The sequence below is a fragment of the Phaenicophaeus curvirostris genome, chromosome 10 (assembly GCF_032191515.1).
Source record: "Phaenicophaeus curvirostris isolate KB17595 chromosome 10, BPBGC_Pcur_1.0, whole genome shotgun sequence".
Classification (NCBI taxonomy): Eukaryota; Metazoa; Chordata; class Aves; order Cuculiformes; family Cuculidae; genus Phaenicophaeus; species Phaenicophaeus curvirostris.
In genome coordinates, this window is record NC_091401.1 from 24525111 (window position 1) to 24541955 (window position 16845).

General features: G+C 41.9%; 1 protein-coding gene across 1 annotated transcript in view; it reads right to left on the reverse strand.

Annotated features, from left to right (window-relative positions):
- MME (membrane metalloendopeptidase) overlaps positions 1 to 10112 on the reverse strand; it is a 49887-nt gene extending 39775 nt beyond the window's left edge. The window contains exons 1-2 of the mRNA XM_069865222.1: positions 9876 to 10112; positions 7759 to 7835 (exon numbers count right to left, since the gene is read on the reverse strand). The gene's annotated coding sequence lies outside the window, so the exon portion shown is untranslated. The remainder of the gene's footprint in view (positions 1 to 7758; positions 7836 to 9875) is intronic.
- Positions 10113 to 16845: the final 6733 nt, after the last annotated feature.

Genomic DNA, 16845 nt, shown 5'->3' on the forward strand with positions numbered 1-16845 from the left:
TCCAGTCCCTCACCCCTCTCATAGTGAAGAAATTCCTCCTTTTTTCTAGTCTAAATCTGCCCCTCTCCAGTTTATAGGAGTTTATCATCAATGCATGTGCTTTTGTGAGAGATGCCCATTGCACAGCCTTAACTGTGATAAAGCTTTAAGAGTACAGGGAGATGTGCGTGAACTGACTGAAATAAAATGGGAAAAAAAGGACTTGTTTCAAAAATTTCAGGTGAACAAAAAAAAGAACTGCCTAATTCACCACAGAGAGAAAGAAAAAGGGAGAAACTGAACTGGAAATTTGTAAATAGCTCAGAGGGGCCTGACAGGCAATGTGAGAGTTTCCACTCTTGTAGGATCTTGTGCTTGGAAAGAGGGATGAGGCATTTGCATGCATGCAGGCTAAAGGAAGTGACCTGGGAGTCACATGCTGTTTGAGTCTTATTTAAGAAAAACTCCCATGAAGTCAACAGTGTAAGATCCTACCTAAGAATAAGCAAAGACCTATCATCTATGCTCCCGTGGACAACTGGAGAAGGAAGGTTTGCAGTAGGAGACAATAACTTGTATTAACCCTGCCACGGGACGGCTCTCCTGCTGCTTTCTTTCTCTGGCCTTCAAGCTCCGCATATGAACAACTTACACAAATTCCTAGATAAGTTTATTTCGTCATTTTTATGCCTTATAATTTGAGGGATAGTAAGAAACTGATTTTTATTCTGTTAATGGAAATGCACTACAAATTGCTGGGGTGTACAGCCAGTGCCAGGATGAACCAAAGTGCAGATTACAGCTCGTATTGATTCCTGTCAAAGCCAAGTATTTGCTTTCCTTTTACTCACCTTCCTCTTTCTAGTCCTCTAATTTCACAAAGCTGAGATAAGAAACAAAAACGCAAGCCAACAACAGGAAGTTCACCCCAGAACCAAAAAAAAAAAAGATGAAACCCTCACATAGACAGATTAGAATAGTTTGTCCTCGTGACTTTCCTAAATTGTCTAACGCTCAAGTAATCTCACTGCTTTCTGTGAGAAAGACAGTAAGAGGGAGACCTCATTGCTCTCTCCAACTACCTGGAAGGAGGTTGTGGAGAGGAGGGAGCTGGGCTCTTCTCCCAAAGGACAGGGGACAGGACGAGAGGGAATGGCCTCAAGCTCCGCCAAGGGAGGTTCAGGCTGGACATTAGGAAAAAGTTTTTCACAGAAAGGGTGATTGGTCCCTGGCAGAGGCTGCCCAGGGAGGGGGTTGAGTCACCTTCCCTGCCGGTGTTTAAGGCACGGGTGGATGAGGTGCTGGGGGACATGGGTTAGTGATTGATGGGAATGGCTGGACTCGATGGTCTGGTGGGTCTTTTCCAACCTGGTGATTCTATGATTCTATGATTATGAGTTTGCAGGTTCATCCTTTAGGGGTAAGTTTAGTGGGATCTGGCACTACTGCTGACAGCTCTCAGGTCTTCTGATGGACAACCACTAGGCTGAAACAAATACCTGGTAAATTTACAGAGCCAAGTAAAACTCAGTATAAGAATTAGAAAGTTAAATAATGGGAAAAAAAAAGTTAACAAAAGAGCACACTGTCATTAAATCAGTATCCTTGAAAAGTAAAGGTTTCTGCTCGATACTGATTTGAGAGGAGAGAGGAGTACTACCTTTTAAAAATCAGTGGCTAGGGAAGGATGCTCTTCCAAAAACTGTGCCCACAAGTAGTTCAGAACTGCATACAAAAATGAATGCACTGTCCAGCCTTCTAGAAAAACGAACTGCGTCACAATAGCTCCACCTGAATTCTTCATCAAGCGAGGGAAAGCCAATAATTCATTCGATATTGTTTTCTCCAATGGGTCCAAACTGACAACAGTAAGACCTTATTCCCAGCATGACCTCTGGATGACATTTAGGAAATCGGGACTCATTTACATTACTGTGAAACAACGCTGATGATATTTGTTGTATTTCCCTTTGGGAAAGCTCACTTTCCTCAAGTAACAAAGTCAACATTCAAGAAACAAACAGCTGCCAACATTAATGCTGCCTGTGTGATTTTGACCACCCATCTTAATCCTGCTGATCTCCTCTCCCTGTGAAGTCCTGTGTCCTAGGAAGGAGAAGAAAATGGAAAATCTCCTGCGTTCCCTCCTTGGCCCTGTGCGTGTCCAGTGCAGTTGGACTCTGAGAGAATTTAGATGCTAAAGTCTAACAAACTGAAGGTTTACTCATTTGTTGGTTTGTTTTGTTTTGTGTGCTGGTTTTTTTTTTTTTTTTCTCTGTAGGTTTATAATGAATCCAATTTCTTATTCAGGAAAGTAAATAGCCTAGGCCTCAAAATATTTGCTTCAGTGCTTAAATTATTCAGGTCTAATTGTGTTGTATTACAAAGCTTTGTCTTTGTCAGTCGACAGGCTTCATAGTGTAGCTGATTTGCAGGTGTTTGCAAGCCTGATAAAATGCTTGGCTGAAAAGCTGCTTTTTTTCTTTCTTTTTTTTTTTTTTGGTTGTTTTTGAGCTTGCCTAAAAGCCACACACAAAGCTTCAGTCAACACGGGCTAACCGGCTTTTTGAGGTCCCAATTTTCTCTACAGCCGTTGTGACAATGACAGGTGTGAGCGTCACTGGGAAAAGCTTTAGGTTTTGTGCAAGAAACAGGTGAAAACTGAAGGGAGGTAAAGCTGCTGGTGACATATGCAGACAGCATAGAAGTTGGTAATAATGTAAATGCAGAAGGAAAAGGGAAGAGGCAGAATGGGGATGAATTAACTACAAGGTTTTATGCACGGCACAACTGCGGCCCTGCAAAGCTTAGCCACACTTTTCTGGTTCGCTTTAAAACCACAGCCTCAAAAAAAATGAGCTCAAGCACAGGGAGGCCTGTAGTGCAGCTGCAACTGGAGAAGAAACTGCTAGGGAGCTGTAAGGAGAGAGCACCTGACGATGTGCAGAATGTAAGGAGTCACCACCCCACCAGGTGCAAAACGTGAGGAGCGAACACGCCGCCACGTGGAAAATGTAAGGAGGGAGCTGAGGTGGGAAATGGGGCAGGAACTGAGGTGGGAAATGAGGTGGAAATTGAGGTGGGAAATGATGCGGGAACAGGCGGGAACTGAGGAAGGATATGGTGTGGGAAATGAGGTGGGAAATGTGGGAACTGAGGTGGGAATTGGGGCGGGAAATGAGGTGGGAAATGGGGTGGGAAATGTGGGGAATGAGGCGGGAGCTGAGGGGGGAAATGGTGTGGGAAATGTCAGAACTGAGGTGGGAATTGAGGCGGGAAATGGAGTGGGAAACGAGGCAGGAAATGAGCTGGGAAGTGATATGGGAGCTGAGGTAGAAGTGAGGCAGAAAATGAGGCGGGAAGTGAGGGAGGAGCTGAGGAAGGAAAAGATTTGGGAAATTATTTGGGAAATGTGGGAAATGGGGAAGGAACTGAGGTGGGAAATGAGGATGGAAATTGAGGTGAGAAATGATGCGGGAACAGGCGGGAACTGAGGAAGGATATGGTGTGGGAAATGAGGTGGGAAATGTGGGAACTGAGGTGGGAATTGGGGCGGGAAATGAGGTGGGAAATGGGGTGGGAAATGTGGGGAATGAGGCGGGAGCTGAGGGGGGAAATGGTGTGGGAAATGTCAGAACTGAGGTGGGAATTGAGGCGGGAAATGGAGTGGGAAACGAGGCAGGAAATGAGCTGGGAAGTGATATGGGAGCTGAGGTAGAAGTGAGGCAGAAAATGAGGCGGGAAGTGAGGGAGGAGCTGAGGAAGGAAAAGATTTGGGAAATTATTTGGGAAATGTGGGAAATGGGGAAGGAACTGAGGTGGGAAATGAGGATGGAAATTGAGGTGAGAAATGATGCGGGAACAGGCGGGAACTGAGGAAGGATATGGTGTGGGAAATGAGGTGGGAAATGTGGGAACTGAGGTGGGAATTGGGGCGGGAAATGGGGTGGGAACTGAGGTGGGAAATGGGGTGGGAAATGTGGGAAATGAGGCGGGAGCTGAGGGGGGAAATGGTGTGGGAAATGTCAGAATTGAGATGGGAATTGAGGCGGGAAATGGGGTGGGAAATGAGGCAGGAAACGAGCTGGGAAATGATATGGGAGCTGAGGGAGAAGTGAGGCAGAAAATGAGGCGGGAAATGGTATGGGAGCTGAGGCGGGAAATGAGGCGGGAAGTGAGGGAGGAGCTGAGGAGGGAAAAGATTTGGGAAATTATTTGGGAAATGTGGGAAATGAGAAAGGAACTGAGGATGGAAATTGTGGGGAATGAGGATGGGTAATGAGACCGGAAATGAGGGAGGAGCTGAGGCGGGAAATGAGGTGGGAGCTGAGATGTGAACAGAGGTGAGAACTGAGGCGGGAAATGAAGTGGGAAATGAGGAGGAAGCTGAGGTGGGAGATGAGGTGGAAGCTGAGGTGGGAAATGAGGTGGAAGCTGAGGTGGGAGATGAGGTGGAAATAAGGTGGGAAGTGTGCCTGGCGCTCCAGGCAGGGCTTGATGCCTGCATCCCAGGCATCAGCAGGACAGGGAGCACTGGGAGCCTCGTGTGAGCTCTCCCAGGGCTCTGAACGGTGCCCCCTCAGAAGTCTTTCTCTGCAAGGCTGCTCTTAATGTCACCCTGAAAGCCTGAACTTTGTTTGTGCTTTGTTAGTGTTGTTGTCATCCTTATTATTCTTAGCCCTTGGGGCTAGTGATTTCCTATTTGCCTTTACTGCAGAGCTTGATGGTGCCAGAGAGCCTGTGGTTGGGAAGTGGAGCAGCCAGATGATAATGCCGGGTGTGCTTTGGGGTTGCTTCTTTACAGGGAACTCCAGAGACTCAGGAGCATTGCTGACTAAAGAGTGGACTGAGGGCTGGGAGGTGTGGGGATCACAACGTGGAAAATATTTTCGCTTAGGAACTTGCAAAGCGTGTGCTTGCTCTGCATTTCTGCAGGCTGAATGATAGCAGCTAGATCCTGCTAAATAGTGAGATTAAGGCTAAGGATATGTTGGGCTGCAGCACTGTTTGAAGCTGAATTATGGGCCCCTCACCACAAGAAGGATGTTGAGGCTCTGGAGCGAGTCCAGAGAAGAGCAATGAAGCTGATGAGGGGGCTGGAGAACAGGCCTTATGAGGAATGGCTGAGAGAGCTGGGGGTGTTCAGCCTGGAGAAGAGGAGGCTGAGGGGAGACCTCATTGCTCTCTATAACTCCCTGAAAGGAGGTTGTAGAGAGGAGGGAGCTGGGCTCTTCTCCTAAGGGACAGGGGACAGGACAAGAGGGAATGGCCTCAAGCTCCGCCAGGGGAGGTTTAGGCTGAACATTAGGAAAAAATTTTTCACAGAAAGGGTGATTGGTCCCTGGCAGAGGCTGCCCAGGGAGGGGATTGAGTCCCCTTCCCTGGAGGGGTTTAAGGGACGGGTGGGCGAGGTGCTGAGGGACATGGTTTAGTGATTGATAGGAATGGTTGGACGCGATGATCCAGTGGGTCTCTTCCACTATGATTCTCATGATTCTTTGATTCTATGTGATTCTATGATTCTTTGATTCTATAATGCCTGGTGTGTCTGTACAAGATAATTAAAGTTACCAAGTAATAAAGGAGCATAGGTTTTTGGATCCACTTGATAGTTTACAGATGACTCTGCCATCCAGGAAGCGTTATTTGGCCAGCTTCACTGAGCTCTGCAGAGGACATAAAGTTGGAAGCCATGGAGTGAGCTTATGAAAGGGCCTGTCCTGTTGTTGACAGAAGGGACATGAATTTGAGCAGGTTTCTGGAAAGAATTACTTCTAGTGAAATACAAAACAGAGGGCTCTTTTGGATCCCTCCAAGGTTCAAATGGAGTGTGTTGCCTAGTCCCCAGAGGCACTGGTGTTGTTATAAACACTAATGCAAGGAATAAAACTGTCTCTGTGTCTGTCAGAGGGCTTGTCCAGTCTCTCTTATTTTGTGTTTCTGACTTCTCTGTCATGTTAACAAGGGTACAACAGGTATCATGGTAACACAATAATCAGTCATTGCAAATTTCAATTCTTAGTATTAATAATTCAGAAATTTGAAATAGATGCTAGATGTTTTCTGGAGTTAATGGCAGCATTAATCAAGTGTAGATTAAAAGTCATGTTTTGCTGAACTTCTGTGGAAAAAAGGATGTCTGTGAGACGATCCATTTTGTTAAAGAGGACCCAGAAACTTAGGAATGGAATGGAGAAAGAGATGACAGAAGTGAAGCAGCTATGTACTGTTACCGGGCTTGTCAAATGCCGTGCCACCCAGCCTCCTGGAGCAGCCTCCAGATGGCACAAGGCAACTTGCTCTAGGAAAAGCACCCCTCACTGTCTCTGAGCAGTGAGATGAGATTCAGGGAGGGGGCATGACTTGCATGGAAGTTCTGGAAGTACTGCTGTCCATCCAAAGTTCTCTCTCCAGGCGCTGCACAGGTTCACAAAGGTGTTTGCCTGCTGAAATGTCCCTGTTGTGATAACTGTGGTTACCTTGTACCGAGTACTGGCCTTGGCGCTGGCTGAAATTGTTCTGTTTCAGAACCAAGTTGGAAAGCTACGTGCACTGATGGGTGAGGAAAGCTTAGCCATCCTACCTGAGAAAGATGGACTGATGTTTTTCATAGTAACAAAACAGGTTCTGAGAGTGCTCTGAAGTTACTGGGCAGTAATGAGTCTTGCACTGGGTGTTAGAAATTTTGCATTTCACTCTGTGAAGCCTTACGTGAGCGCTTCTAATTTGGGTACTTGGGTATAGCACACCTGAGAAGCTGATGGCTGGTGTGCCATACAGTGTAAATGCTCTCCCAGAACCGGGTGTGCCAACCTGTGCTCAGAAGGGCTCTCACATATGCTGCCTCTTCAAGGTCCACCTTTCTTCTACTATGACAGTTATCTAGATGTGTTTGGAGGCCAGATATTTCAGTAGCCTTCACAGCTGTTGCTGAGTTCGTAGAACCACAGCACTTTTGACAAAACACAGGCCTCGTTGCCTTCTCTAGAGGCTCATAATGAATGTCATCAGTACTTAACCACAGATATAGTGAGCATCTCCTCCTAGGGATCTTACTGTGAAAATAAGAAGTACAGCAGAAGAAGTGAGAGGAAAAATGTTATTTCAGTGTATTAAAGTGACTAGAGTTGTTTTGAATTTATATGACAGCCTTGTGTATCTTTAGCTCACATGCACAAATCTAAGCATCCTGTCCAACAGCACTTTGAATTATTGTTCAGAATATCAAACAGATGTTTTATTACGCAAATATAAACAGTAAGGCATAGCAGTGCTGTGTGGGAGTTACACCTAAGATAGCGTTCTGCCGCAATACTTGTGCTGTGTGTGAACTGCATTAGATTGTTGACAGATGAGGAGGCCTTTATCAGGAGAGACAAACTCTTTGAAGAACAGATCCTAAAGTATGTGTTTTCTCAGTAGGATGCAAAAATGTCAAGACTGGTACAGCTGCTAATCAGGTTATGCTGAGCCGAAGGGTGTGATTCCTTTCATTGTCAGATTTGGTTAAAACAACAAGCCATTGATGTACTGCAAGCCTAATAAACATGCTGAACACTAAAGGCCACATTTGCTGTGAGTGTTGAGTACAGTTCCAATCGAGAATATTATTAAGGCTGGAAGATATTCAAAATGAAAGGAAAGAAATATCTAAATTGAGAATGACAGCTTGAAAATATTCATAAGTAATGTCTAGGTTACTGGAGAACAATCAGCCAGAACTTAATAAAACAGTAAGGAATGCCACCTTGACTGTCACAGTGGCAAGTCAATACTCACATTTTTCTGTTCTTTCTCGCTGCTTTCACCCTAGATTAGAGTTTCTTTTCACCATCCAAATGATATAAGCAAATAGTCTGCAAGAAAAATAGGTTCTGTTTCAGTGTCACAGATTAGCTGGCTCCACGTCCCTGGACAATGAGATAATTTGAACAAAGTCCATGATAATTTGAACAAAGTCTCTAGGTGTCTCATTTTGGTCTTTTCCTAATTCTGAATGACAAAGCACAATGCTTGCGTAACATTAGTTCTGTATAGAAAACAGGGAGAAAAAAAACCCTGTTTCTGGACTGCAAGAACACAGTGAGGGTTGTCCTATTCCAGATGATCTTTCTCAGGTCACACCGAACAGTATATCTGGGAGAGAAAACTTAATAGTTTTCCCTAATGGTTTACATTCAGTTTTTGACCTTAAAATACGAAAGGGCAAAGCTTCTGTAGGTGTGAATGTGAAATAGGAAATAAATCACAGAATCACTAGGTTGGAAAAGACCTCCAGGATCATCGAGTCTGACCATTCCTATCAACCACACAAAATCACAGAATCACTAGGTTGGAATCTCTACTGATTGTCTCAGTGAGGACTTGTTCTGCCTTCACGGGATCCCGTGGCAAGGCTTCTTGGAACTTTATCAGTGAGATCAAGACATAAGACAACTTTCTGCCCTGGGAAACCGTGCCGTTTAGTTAGGTACTTGTGCATGGTATTGAGCTGCACAGTTGCAGGTGCCTGAAAAATTAAGCACGTATAATAAAAGCCAATAGCTGCTCCACACCGAGTTTAAAAAGTGTCACCGTGCCCCTGCCAGGGGGAGTTCTGCAGTGATGCCTGTTGGTGTGCAACGGCTGAACAGCTGAGTCTGGGCTGGTCCTGTACCTTTGTCACCTAGAGAGGTGGCATGACATCAATATCTTCACATCTTCTCTTAGAGCACATACACTTGGCTAAGAAAGAGCTTATACAATGCAAGCAGTATTTTTATTTTCCCCTTGAGCCAAAAGTCATCTCATTTATCTCAGTGTTCTTTCCCTTACTACTTAGCCTTTTTCAATTGCCATTTACTTTTTTCATGTTTTCAGTTTGCCTACTCTCTGACCCTATTTTCACTTTATTTTCCTGTTGGCTTTGTCCTTTATTACTCTTCTCTGTTTCACTGAAGCTATTAGTGTAGATCAAATAATTTCAGGGTTAAAGCAGACCCTTGAACTCACAACGTTTAATGGATTTGTAATTAGGCCATGTATCCCTGTGAGAATGGGCAGTCTTGAGAATTTGCCAGGATTTATAGGGGATTTAGTAGCCTACTAAGAGTTTCCAGACCTATTAAATTCCTTAAGAAGTTTTAAAGACGCCGCTGATTTATACAGGGGAAGATTTTGAACTAGGGTGTCTCTTAATACACATAAAACTGTGATGTGAGAAGTAGGAAAATGCTTGTTTTGCAGAGAACAAGGAAAAATTTCAAAGGTTTTATAACTTAAAGTGCAGAAATAGATTTTCAAAATTGTCTTGGTAATGGCTTAAAACCTATGATGTGTTTTCTCTGAGAATTTGTATTTTATGTTTGGTCAGAGATGAATAGTAAAATGCACATTAACCAGGCACCACATATGCAGCATACTGTAAGTATATGTGACTACTGTTGCTGTTTGATCTTTGACTACATAATTGCGTTTAAAAAAAATCATTAAGTATTTTCTCAATCCAACCTGTTTGCCATTTATAAACTTCTGCAGCATTATCTTTCTCTGTATCTTTTGGGTAGATCAAACAGTGCCAGGTTATTATGAAATTCTAGTTTAATCTTATTCATAACTGAGAAGAAGTATCAACCTGTGTTGTTGCTTATTTTCCAGAGAAGATGTTCAAAATACACAAAACCTAAAAATACTTTCCTTCTCCTACTCCACACCTCAGTTCTTTGGATTAAGTTTTTACCTTGGACAGAGTAGAGGGTAAGGGAAAGGAGAGGCAGGAAACAAATGATCAGTTTTCTCCTAGTACAAACCTGCTCACTTGTCTTCCGGGTTTACCCAAAACATAATTAGCTTTCTTTTCTTTGTTCAATGAATACCCTGTAAAAAGATCACACAGCAATAAAAATTAGTCCACTTACCTGTACAGCAAGGTAAGTGTAGAACATTCTTAAATTTGGGCTGTTCAGATCTATTTTTGGATTAGCAGTGGGTTTGACTTCTGAAATTTGGCTCTGGGCTCAAATTCAGCTTTTCTTTTAACTGTAATGCTTATCAACATCTCTCAGACTAGTTTGGATCCATACCCGCATCTCCTGGCTGCAGCAATCCAAATGCACTTGTTGATGTTAAATCAGTCCATTCCTGTGGAATGTTCAAGTCTGGAAGCTACAGTGAGTTTAAGTCTTGCATAGATACAAGAATGTAAATTCAGCTGTTTCTGTAACCACTACCACTGCTATCTCTGTTACCTCCCCCGTTACTTGACTGATGGCATCCCAAATACTGAAAACATGTGTTTCTAAAATGCTGACTGTTGTGATTAGTGAGACAAACACAAAAAATATTAGAGTCTCCCTCGCGCCTAACAGCTTTGGTCTTATCTATATAAGGAGGTATAGTGAACTTTTATTCTCTTACTTACACAACTTCAGAGTAGCTCTATCACCTGCAGGCAAAGTAATTCCATTGTGGGCTTTGGCATTACACTGTGTTTTTTTACCACTGATCATCCGACTTAACAGCAGAGAGTTTGGCCTTCTTTAAATGATAGCAGCAGCGGGAGTTGATAGTTCATTGTGTCACGCTGTGAGTTCTTCAAATATAATCGAAACCCATCAATCTGAAGAGTCTCAGGAAAACAAATTTGCGGTTTAAACTTCAAGCACAAGCTGTCCCTTCCTCTTTCTTCACTGAATTAGCTTTTGAAAGGCCAAGAACTGCTGCAGAGATAACAAGGACTGAAGAATTTACAGCAGGTGGTACCAACTGTGCAAGTACAACTCCCAGCCAAAATAATCTGACACCCAGCTGCAGGGAAGCCTCGGGGATCAGAGAGTGACTCAGGCAGAAGTGAGAAGAGAGGATCTGGCTGAGGCACCAAGCCTGTCCCACAAGTGTGTTGTTATTCTCTCTCGCTCAGGGAGATAACCCCAGGGAATGCCATGTTAAAATTAGAAAAAGACTTCTGGTTTGTTGACCAGTTAAATATATTCCTTTCCTACCTGAAAGGGAACAGCAAACAGCAACAGTGAAGTGCTGTATCTGATGATGGAGGATGCCTGGTATAGCGTGAGCGAGGGAAACCATTGAGTTGAGAATGACAATGTGGTTCTCAGTGCTGCACCGTGACACGGTCCTCGTAACCCCAGCGAGACTTGTGACTGTTGAAAGAGTTCAGGGGAAGCCTTGGAGTCCAGTTCTGCTGCAGCCCCTGCTCTGCTGTGCAAGGTTGGTAGCTGGAATCACCCCAAGCTGGTAGATGCACACACACAAAACTGTGCGGACATGGAGAAATAGCTTAACAGGCTTAGGTCCATGTTTCTTCACTGATGGTGGTGATGATAGTAGACACTGTATCCACCTTTGCCAAGCAGAGGTTCTGTGGACAGAGAAAATGATGGTTATTTTTATAGGGGATGATAGTACTTACGTGCTTGAGGCGCGTGGTCATTCTTGCTTTCTTCTCTCCAGGTGTGAAGACCCAGAAAATGCCCTTGTTTAAATTCTTTGTGTGAAAATTGTGACGCCTGTTCTTCATTTCTAAGGACTGGAAATTGTAGTATTTATACACAGTAATATATTCACGTAGTTTCTGCATGTTTTCATAGGCCTTTGAGTTTTTATTGGTTTAGAATAATGTTACAATTAATTTGACCTTCACTCCAGCAAGATTTCCTCTGAAAAATACTCAAATGCTCAGAACTAATGTAATTATTTTCCTTGTGTTCATATTTTAGAGAAATATTTCTGTCAAAGCTGAGTGAATGGTGCAAAGTAAAGGCTATAAAATAATGCAAGCCCTCACTAAGTGCATAGCTACCTTCTTTTGCTTCGTTTCTGCCTGTTCTGTGTATGTGGTTTTACAGCATTCTGAATCCTTCTTCAGTTTCAAAAACAGTTTTCTTGAGCTAATCTTCCTGCCTTTTATTTGACGCAGGGATGATGTGTCTCTCCAGCAGCCCATTCTTTCTGTCCACGATCCCAGCCAAACAGAAATGCTGAAAGGCTCTGCTAGTAGAAATCCACACTTGCCCTTTGGGAACGCCCTGTGCAACCTTTCCTAGGCAGTAAAGGAAGGAGAGATGATTTGTGAATTTTTTGCCAATGGAACTTGAAGCGTTGCTCTCGGTAGTAAAACCAGCAGGGAGACCATGGGGAATAAGAGCCCCGTTCATCTTTGAACGTAGGCAGTACACTTGTTGGGGGCTTATTTGGTGGTTTTGGTACCCAGCAGTGTAAAATGCATCTTTCACTTGAATGCTATAGTTCAGACCTCTTGTTCTACAGAACAGTACCTCTGAGGTGTGACTTTCCCGTTTCTGGCTTCAACTTGACAGGCTGTGTATTGTAGTCAGGTGTCTTTAGCTTAGTGAGAGAAATTAATTCAGAGCATCTCTGTGTCCATCTGATCTTGACCGTCTTAAGAACATAGTGTGATGTTTGCCTGGTGTGCATATACACTGAACTAGCCTTGTCCTATGCATTTTTAAATTTCAAATGTAACTTAGTCTTGCATTGTGAGATTTCCACTGTTTCATTTTTACAGCTTATAATTTCTTCATAGAGAGGTTTCTTTTACCTTGTATTTTATTCAAGCTTTCTTGACAGTTTTAGGTAAATATTGTATTTGCTTATGCATTATTTACAGCTGTTACTTTATGTTTGGGAGGACCAGTTCAAACTGTGTGATGTGCTGTGTGACATTATTCATGGTTTTCACTGACTGGATGCTCTAACGCTTGTAAGTCAGATTTGTTTCTACCTGAAAAAAAAAATTATTTGCCCTCAGCAAGCACTATTGCCCTGATTGTTAGTTTTTGTTTACAAATAGAGATATACTTTTACTATGTAATATTCTGCTCTGATAAAAGTAAAATTCACAGCAATGTTTATCCCCGCCTTTTCCCAGGTTTTATATATTGTGTGCTCTGAAACACTACTGGAACACCCCGCTATATCTCAGATTGCTTAACGTTACATATCTTGGATAATGATCGTAGTTGATAAGGGATGGTAGTGATAAAGAAAAGGTATTTTACGTTAAAGGGTGGGTTTGGTGTTTGTTTTAGACTTTGACATGAGTATTGGTAATTTAGGAAGCAAACTGTTAAAGATAGTCAGTTCTGCTGGGATGATAAATGAAAATGCAGTGAAATGCACTGTATCTTCTATAAGATCAACTAGGCAGAATGAGAGTAAAATTTGAAGTGTGTCTAAGACAGGACTGAGCTGTGTGCTGATGTGATTTATTTGGGGCTTAGGTTTTGTTGGGTTTTCTCTGATGAGCTTGTACTCACTGAAAAAACCTTGCTAGCATTCAGATAAATACTGAGACATTCTTAAGAGTGGTGACATTGGCTACACCTTCCCTGTTGCCAGCGTGTTTAGGGCTGGGTAGGCTCATTGGTTTTGACAGGTGTAGCAAAATCATCACTGACAGAGTCATCTTAGCATTTCAGTTATGTGGAGATTAAAGGATAAGATTTCTCAGATGTTTTTGCTAGTAACGATTAAAACAAAATAGTTTTTTATTATCTTTCATGTGATTTAATGGAGATTAGAGGGAATAATCCAAATTTGTTTGGGATTTAAAAATTAACCATTTCTGCTTGCAACATTTTAGGATATTAGAAATTTGAATCAGCTGCTATCCAGTTAAGATTTTCATAGCTTTTTCAAGATGAATTCTGAGTTTGAAGCGTTAGTTATTTTAAAGATATTGACAAGTGATACTTTGTTTTCAATTTTCTTCTCATCTTGTGGTGGAGAAGCACAGTAAGGTTTCCGGCACAAAAATGATTAATCTTCTGTGTCAGGCTCTAATAAAGTAAGAACACACCTGAAGTTCATTTGTTTGAGCTGAGATGCACAGAAATCTTAGCAAACAATGAAGAAGGGAATATGGATTTGTGGACATAGAGTATTAGTATTTCTATAATGTTGGTAAGGCTCAGGAACAGTGTAGGCTGGTGTTGTTATTCCTCCTCTTTGAGCTGTGTTTGTCCCACACGCCATCCCAGCTGAAACTCAAAAGATTTAGAAGTTTTGAAATTTCAAAAGTTCTGAGCAAGTTCTTTCTGAAGCTCTGAAGTTTACCTTCCTGGGCCATTTGCTAAATTTAAAGTGTTCAGGTGTTGGTGTAAGAAGAACAGCTTGATTAAATAAACACATGAGGAGACGACACTACTGGCTTTCCATGAATATGTGTTGCTAAAAGAAAGTTGACGAATATGTTCATTGCATTTATTGTACCTGAAAGAAATCACATAGAAAAGGTCAGTTATAATATTTTCTTTAGTTACAAATGTGATTGTACTGTTCATTTTGTTAAACTGTGACCTTCTTTGTTTGTATGTATCTGCTTTAATGGAAAACTGCATTAATACCCTGCTGTGAAACCATGGCTTCCCTGGGGCTAATTGGATGATCTCTCAGGAATAAGTTAAAAATACTGTGTTAAAAGGAGATACTGGCACATTTCCCTCTTAAATATTAATAGCCTTCCCGAGTGATAGCCAAAGTAAGATAGAAGATGGAAGCAAATGGAAGCTTGTACATTTTTGGAAATACAGTCACTGTTATCCTTTGTTTTGAAATGCTAATATTTTCTCTTGCCAGAAAAAGCCTTTCTCTGTTCTAGCTTTTGTGAAATTCCACATGGGCACTGTACGATAAACACAGGACACAGGAAGAAAAAGCTAAGTTGCCAAACATGTTGGTGATAGGTAGGCGGAGGTATCCTTGAACTCACTGGAAGCTGAGTGCCCAAGAGCACTGAAAACAGAATTTCTAAGTTTGAAAATATTGTTCGTAGGGGGGTTCAGTACATTTCCTTCTTTTCAGCATGACACCCATCTGAAAACCAACCTGCCTTTAGTTCTATCTCTGTCCATGAGCATTTCTGCAACACTACAGCGTTCTTGCAAGTTGTTCTTGCTTGGGCTGTTTAATTTGTTATGGTAAAAAGAAGTGCAAGAATGTTATCGAAGTTTCTAACACAGCGTATACTTCTACTGTTTGTTTCTGGGTGCTATGTAAGGTGATGCGATTTAACATGTTAGAATTATCCTCTGACAAAAGAAATCAATAGTTCTGGATTTTGTATTTTTTAAAGAAAACTTTTCTATGGTTACCTGACAGGGTGTGTTCAACGAATATTTCTATTTTCTAGAGCTGGAGCCTTTTTTAGTACAAGTCCCACCTGCATTCCATTGGAACTTGAATTCATACATTATTTACATGCTTTTGGAAAAAAATCTAGTCTAGTAAGTTCTTCCCTCCCCCTTTATGCACCAGAAAAGTGGTTTAATTAGGACCCTATGAACATACTTGTTCTTTATCAATTAGCTGCCGTTCTTCCTAGGGATTTTTATTTTGTTTACTTCCCTTGTGACCTGTGGAAATGGTATATTATAACTGAATGTGTGTTGGCTATATATGAGGGAATAGTGAAATGTCATTGTCTGAATATATGTGGAAGACATTTGAAACTGTCCAAGAGCAATGCCTGTGATTAAATGGATGCTCTGAAACATGGAGCACTGCCACAATAGTACAACTGTTTGTTATGAGTAAAATTCTAAGTCACTTAATATTAGAAAAATGAAGACTGGGAAGCAGCCCCAAGCCCATTAAAGACGTATCTTCAAAGTGTGTCTGGCATAGTTGGATTCAAAATGTGAGAACTAGATCTCAGAATAAAATTCTAATAAGTTTATAAGCAGGAAGAGTGGTTTGGGACAGGCGGGTCTGCCATGCAGCTTCCCAGCTGAAAAGTCCAAGACCTAAAAGCAGAGTCTTAAGTCAAGCCATACAAACTGAGGAGTTAGCCCTGATTTACATGAGGTCCACTGATGAATCAATGAGATGGAGTCCTATTGATTTTTCTGCGTGCTCTAGACATGATGACTAAGATACTTACCGTCTTGAGTCTTTCCATACAGTATGATGGTGAAGGAGATTTGTTCTCTTTCCTGCAAAAAAAGCAGAACCCTCATAGAGCAGTACCAGCACACAAACATACCAATCTTCTTTCTCTCCAGTGCTCTGCACTATTGTTCTGACAAATATTAAAAAGATTATAGTGTCTGCAGCTCTCACTGAGCGACACAGAAGGCAAGGTCCTTTCTCTTCTGAAAACCAGAGTAGCTTTCTTAGTTCCATAGTCATGCTTGGTTGATTGTCAGAGATCCTACACGCACAAGGTGACTCCCACCTTTGTCTTGCGATCCTGGGTTGTGGATCTGCTTAACCACTTCTTAACTGATGTTCATTGGTGCGTATTTTCCTACACACATTTCACTTTGTTCAGGAAACAAGCTGTACTGCTGTTTAAGAAAATGAAAAGCAAAAGGAAAAAGGATAAGAAAGTACAGCTCTAGTCTGGGAGGGTACAGCCTTCCTCAGTAAGATGGAGTGAATCCTGGGAATGGCTCTTCTGTTTCACATATTTTAAAATAAATATGTGAACTGCTATTTCTATGTTTCAGCTTCCACCGAATGAAGAGAATACTTTTCAAAACTCTATTTCTGTTACTAAATAGAGTGAAGTTGCTCATTGTAGAGATGGAATGCTAAGAAACTAAAGCAAAACAATGGCTCATTTGGAAATCTAACTTGAGTGTTTCCATTCTTTCTCCTTCTAAGGTTGTACTTACACATGTTTGAACACTGTCCAGTGTTTCAGTACTGCCTCACGTAAGTGATAAGTTACACTTTCTCTTCAGTTTTGCTATGGGCATAATATTGACCACTTTGAGAGTATCAATAAATTGAGGTTTTTTAATAGATAAAATAACTTCAGATCTCATTCTCTGCAGTAACCACTCAACCATTTTGTACTTTCGATGTGCTTAGCAAAGGAAAGGATATACCTTTGGAACTGCTGTA